We start from the raw sequence: 6,349 nt of genomic DNA on the forward strand, positions 1-6,349 counted from the left end.
TTTCTACCTTCACCGCCTACTTTCTCATCTGTCCGACCGCTGCGCCCGGCTGGCCTGCGCCCCGCCCGTCCGCCCGCCGCCAGATGCGCGAGGGGGTGGGGGGGGGGGGGTCGTGCGCCAGGTAAGCTGCCGCGCTCGTGCACGTGGCCTCCCCGCCGCCGGGGTAGGTTGGTGCTCGGTTCAGCCATCGGCGGTCCCCTCCATTGCAGGGATCCGCTGGGTGTCGCGGCGCCGCACGCGCCCTTGGCCCACGTACGCGTCGCGGACACCCCTTTTCTCTTTCTCTCTCAGGATTCGTATATGACAATGCCGAGAAACGTACCGACAATTTGCTGCACCGCCCGCCGGACCGCTCACAAGGCTCTCCTCGTCCCGAGGACACTAGCCTTCTCGCGGAACCGGAGGCTGCACGCGGACCGCTCTGGCGACCGGACGTCTCCGGCCTCTGCTGGAGCGGGGAGGGAACGCGCGGGTGCCGCCCGACCTTCTGGAAATCGCACATCGGCCGGCCGTCAGTCGGTAGCACCGCGCGCGCAGAGCCTCTCCTTCCTCTCGTTGGTGACCGAGGATCAACGCTTCGGTTGAGTCAGGCTGAACCGGGCATCTCCCTGCCACTCTGGCCTATGGAACTCTCCCGACTCTTTCGCCTTGCCCCTACGGCGCGAAAGAGTGCTGCTGCGGCCGGCGCGCCCGTCCCTTGCTCTCTCGGGCCATGTCTGTCGTCGCAGTGCCGCGCCATCCCCTATCGAGCCGCGTCGCTGGGTGAGGTCCGCACCCGCACCCTTCCGCCGAGCTGGCTCTCAGGACGGTCGACGGTCGCCGCTCGCCTCCGTCGGCCCAGGGCCTAACGCCGCGCCGGTGAACGCCTCGCCATCCCACCCCGTCGATCGCGCCGGTGAGGTCCGCACCTTCACCGCCTAGGTATATGCGCGTGGGTGTAGCTGCCTTCTCGGGATGGTCGACGGTCGTTCGACCGGCCCCCGTCATCTATGCGCACAGCAGTCCCGTCCGCCGGCGGGAGACTCCGTCAATCGATCGTGGTGCAAACGTGCGAATGCCCAACGTCAATTCCGCCCAAAGCATGAAGCCCTCGGTCGGCAATCGGGCCGCCCCGCGGCAGACCCACCTGCCCACCTCCGGAGATGGTAACGAGCCGAGCACGGAAGTTCGGCGCACGTGTCGAGACCGTCGCTTCCACTCGGCCTCTCCCAAAGGTAGGACCGACCAAGCCGGATCGATCGGGGAACAGAGGTCTAACGCAGACGACACTCGCGAGGGCACCAGCGGCAGGCTTGTCCCTTCTCCGTCTTGGTACACACAATGCCTCTTTGCTTTTCGGATCGATATAAAGCTTTTGCCACCGTCGGTCTGCCGGCCGCCGCCCGCGGTCCGCGCTCAGACTCTGTCTGTCCGCAGCCCCCGCTGCGTTCTTGGACTTTGTCATTTTTTTCGGAAATAGCGAAAAAAAGCTTTTATCATTGTAAGTCGGAGCTCGCCCGGCCTCCCGCTTACTGAGTCACAATTGAGTAAGGCTCACTTAGAACTCTGCACTGTGTCAACCGTACCACTAGTCACCCTGCTAAGTGTGTCTGGAAAACGTGTTCCCGTAAATCTCCGGGAACCCCGCCAATCCCCCCGTACAGAAATTGCATGTGTCAAGTCGGCGGGATGCCTCCCGGAAGTCCTGCCGGGAAGGTCGCACTCTGGCCCCGCCAGGCGGGGCAAATCCGACCCCCATAGTGACTTCCGGGCCTAACTCGTTAACCAGAGCCGCGACAGACCGTGCAACAATGACATGTGTCAAACCGGCGGCACGACGCCCGGAGCTCATGCCGGTCGCGGGGGACCTCGGGCCCGCCCGACGGGGCAGATCCGACCTTCACAGGCTTCCGACGGCAATTGGTTAACCGGCGTGGCGCCGAGGGCACGCGGCTGGCTCGGCGGGCGGCCCTCCGGTAGTGCCGCCGTCGATCGGCCGCCTCGGTCGGCAGGAGGGCCCCGAAGTCGCCTTCATTCTGACTTCCGAGTCGGGACTTAGATTACTTTCGACTCTTCAGCCAAGGTCTCGGATCGACGGCGGGACCTGCGGTTGTCCCTCCGAAAATGCCGCCGCTCGGCCGGCACGGCCCGCCGAATACGTCCCCTTACTGGCTCCCGCCTCGGGACTTTGTCAGAAATTCATTCGGGCAAGGTTTCCATTCGGCGGCCGGAGCACCGGTAGTCATACGGAAAATGCCGCCCCTCGGCCGGCATGGGCCTGCGAATAGGTCCCGCTGACAGACTTCCGCAATTGGGTATTTGTCCGAAAATCCATACCGGCAATCTTCGGAATCGTGCGGAAAAGCTGCCGCGTGGCCCGGGTTAACCAATTGGGGAGGCCGGTGCCATCTACCGAATACTTCAACAACTCGTGAAAACGGCCTCCCTATATATCTGCAGGAACCCCGCCAATGCCCCCGTACAGAAATTGCATGTGTCAAAGGGGCGGCCGAATCTGACCCCGGCGGCCGAGCCTCTGGAACTCCGGGTCGGCCTCGGCCGGCAAATCCGACCCCCATCCAGACTTCCGGAGCGGACTTGGTTAACGAATTGCCACCGGGCAAATGGTTAACCGACAGATCTTGGAGGCTCGTTACCCAAGCCATCCCCCGCCGGTGCGAAAAGTTAACAATCAGCGGGCGGGCAATTCGTGAACCGACCGGGACCGGGCAATTCGTTAACCATTCGGAACCGGGCAATTCGTTAACCAACCTTGTCCTGGCAATGAGTGCACCAACCCGGCCGGACAATTCGTTAACCAAGCTGGCTCTGGCAATTCGTTAACCAACCTGGCCGGGACAATTCGTTAACCAACCCGGCCGGACAATTCGTTAACCAAGCTGGCTCTGGCAATTCGTTAACCTACCCGGCCATGGCAATTCGTTAACCAACCTGACCCTGACAATTCGGTAACCAACCCTGTCCTGGCAATGAGTGCACCAGCCCGGCCGGACAATTCGGTAACCAACCAGACCCTGGCAATTCGTTAACCAACCAGGACGGGCAATTCGTCAACCAACCCTGTCCTGGCAATGAGTGCACCAACCCGGCCGGACAATTCGGTAACCAACCAGACCCTGGCAATTCGTTAACCAACCAGGACGGGCAATTCGTCAACCAACCCTGTCCTGGCAATGAGTGCACCAACCCGGCCGGACAATTCGGTAACCAACCAGACCCTGGCAATTCGTTAACCAACCTGACCCGGACAATTCGTTAACCAACCAGGACGGGCAATTCGTTAACCAACCAGGCCCGGACAATACTTTAACCACCCTGGTTTTCCAATTCGTGAACCAACTGGGAACGGACAATTCGGTAACCAACCCTGTCCTGGCAATGAGTGCACCAACCCGGCCGGACAATTCGTTAACCACCCTGTCCTTGCCAATTCGTGAACCAACTGGGAACGGACAATTCGTTAACCAACCCGGCCGGACAATTCGTTAACCAAGCTGGCTCTGGCAATTCGTTAACCTACCCGGCCATGGCAATTCGTTAACCAACCTGACCCTGACAATTCGTTAACCAGCCAGGACGGGCAATTCGTTAACCAACCTGGCCCGGACAATTCGTTAACCAGCCAGGACGGGCAATTCGTTAACCAACCTGGCCCGGACAATTCCTTAACCACCCTGGCCTTGCCAATTCGTGAACCAACTGGGAACGGACAATTCATTAAACAACCCTGTCCTGGCAATGAGTGCACCAACCCAGCCGGACAATTCGTTAACCAGTCTGACCCGGACAATTCGCTAACCAACCCTGCTCGGGCAAATCGTTAACCAAGCCCAACCCCGACAATTCGTTCACCAACCTTGCACGGTCAAGTCGTTAACCAAGCCCAAACCCGACAATTCGTTAACCAACCCATACGTGGCAATTCGCTAAACAACCCGGCTCGGGCAAATGGTTAACCAAGCCGGCCGGGCAAATCGGTAACCGGCCCGGCAGTCCCGACAATTCGACAATCAACCAGCTGAGGACAAACCCTTCGCCCTCAATAACAACTAGTTCTTGACCCGCCGTCAAAATGTCCCGGCCGATGTTCATCAGAAACTCCTTGCTGGCCCATGGGCCCCCCCTCCTTACCTTAAGAGAGTCATAGTTACTCCCGCCGTTTACCCGCGCCGCACTGAATTTCGTCAAGTTGGGTCTGGCAACCTGCTAACCCGGCCGGCCGGGCCTGACAACGCTCTAGAAACCCGGAACAGGCAGTTTCGTGAACCAACCGCGCACGCTCCTGACAATGCGTTCACCCACCCTGCTCGGGCAAATCGTTAACCAAGCCCAACCCTGACAATGCGTTAATCAACCCGGCCATGGCAATTCATTAACCAACCCGGCTCGGGCAAATGGTGAACCAAGCCCAACCCTGACAATTCGGTAACCAACCCGGCTCGGGCAAATGGTTAACCAAGCCGGCCGGGCAAATCGTTAACCGGCCCGGCAGTCCCGACAATTCGACAATCAACCCGCTGAGGACAAACCCTTCGCCCTCAATAACAACTAGTTCTTGCCCCGCCGTCAAAATGTCCCGGCCGATGTTCATCAGACACTCCTTGCTGGCCCATGGGCCCCCCTCCATACCTTAAGAGAGTCATAGTTACTCCCGCCGTTTACCCGCGCCGCACTGAATTTCGTCAAGTTGGGTCTGGCAAGCCGCTAACCCGGCCGGCCGGGCCTGACAACGCTCTAGAAACCCGGAACAGGCAGTTTCGTGAACCAACCGCGCACGCTCCTGACAATGCGTTAGCCAACCCTGCTCGGGCAAATCGTTAATCAAGCCCAACCCTGAAACTGCGTTAACCAACCCGGCCATGGCAATTCATTAACCAACCCGGCTCGGACAAATGGTTAACCAAGCCCAACCCTGACAATTCGGTAACCAACCCGGCTCGGGCAAATGGTTAACCAAGCCGGCCGGGCAAATCGCTAACCGGCCCGGCAGTCCCGACAATTCGACAATCAACCAGCTGAGGACAAACCCTTCGCCCTCAATAACAACTAGTTCTTGCCCCGCCGTCAAAATGTCCCGGCCGATGTTCATCAGAAACTCCTTGCTGGCCCATGGGCCCCCCTCCATCCTTAAGAGAGTCATAGTTACTCCGGCCGTTTACCCGCGCCGCACTGAATTTCGTCAAGTTGGGTCTGGCAAGCCGCTAACCCGGCCGGCCGGGCCTGACAACGCTCTAGAAACCCGGAACAGGCAGTTTCGTGAACCAACCGCGCACGCTCCTGACAATGCGTTAGCCAACCCTGCTCGGGCAAATCGTTAATCAAGCCCAACCCTGAAACTGCGTTAACCAACCCGGCCATGGCAATTCATTAACCAACCCGGCCCGGGCAAATGGTTAACCAAGCCCAACCCTGACAATTCGGTAACCAACCCGGCTCGGGCAAATGGTTAACCAAGCCGGCCGGGCAAATCGCTAACCGGCCCGGCAGTCCCGACAATTCGACAATCAACCCGCTGAGGACAAACCCTTCGCCCTCAATAACAACTAGTTCTTGCCCCGCCGTCAAAATGTCCCGGCCGATGTTCATCAGAAACTCCTTGCTGGCCCATGGGCCCCCCTCCATACCTTAAGAGAGTCATAGTTACTCCGGCCGTTTACCCGCGCCGCACTGAATTTCGTCAAGTTGGGTCTGGCAAGCCGCTAACCCGGCCGGCCGGGCCTGACAACGCTCTAGAAACCCGGAACAGGCAGTTTCGTGAACCAACCGCGCACGCTCCTGACAATGCGTTAGCCAACCCTGCTCGGGCAAATCGTTAATCAAGCCCAACCCTGAAACTGCGTTAACCAACCCGGCCATGGCAATTCATTAACCAACCCGGCCCGGGCAAATGGTTAACCAAGCCCAACCCTGACAATTCGGTAACCAACCCGGCTCGGGCAAATGGTTAACCAAGCCGGCCGGGCAAATCGCTAACCGGCCCGGCAGTCCCGACAATTCGACAATCAACCCGCTGAGGACAAACCCTTCGCCCTCAATAACAACTAGTTCTTGCCCCGCCGTCAAAATGTCCCGGCCGATGTTCATCAGAAACTCCTTGCTGGCCCATGGGCCCCCCCTCCTTACCTTAAGAGAGTCATAGTTACTCCCGCCGTTTACCCGCGCCGCACTGAATTTCGTCAAGTTGGGTCTGGCAAGCCGCTAACCCGGCCGGCCGGGCCTGACAACGCTCTAGAAACCCGGAACAGGCAGTTTCGTGAACCAACCGCGCACGCTCCTGACAATGCGTTAGCCAACCCTGCTCGGGCAAATCGTTAATCAAGCCCAACCCTGAAACTGCGTTAACCAACCC

Source organism: Mobula birostris, unplaced genomic scaffold (genome assembly GCF_030028105.1).
Source record: "Mobula birostris isolate sMobBir1 unplaced genomic scaffold, sMobBir1.hap1 scaffold_4322, whole genome shotgun sequence".
Taxonomy (NCBI): domain Eukaryota; kingdom Metazoa; phylum Chordata; class Chondrichthyes; order Myliobatiformes; family Myliobatidae; genus Mobula; species Mobula birostris.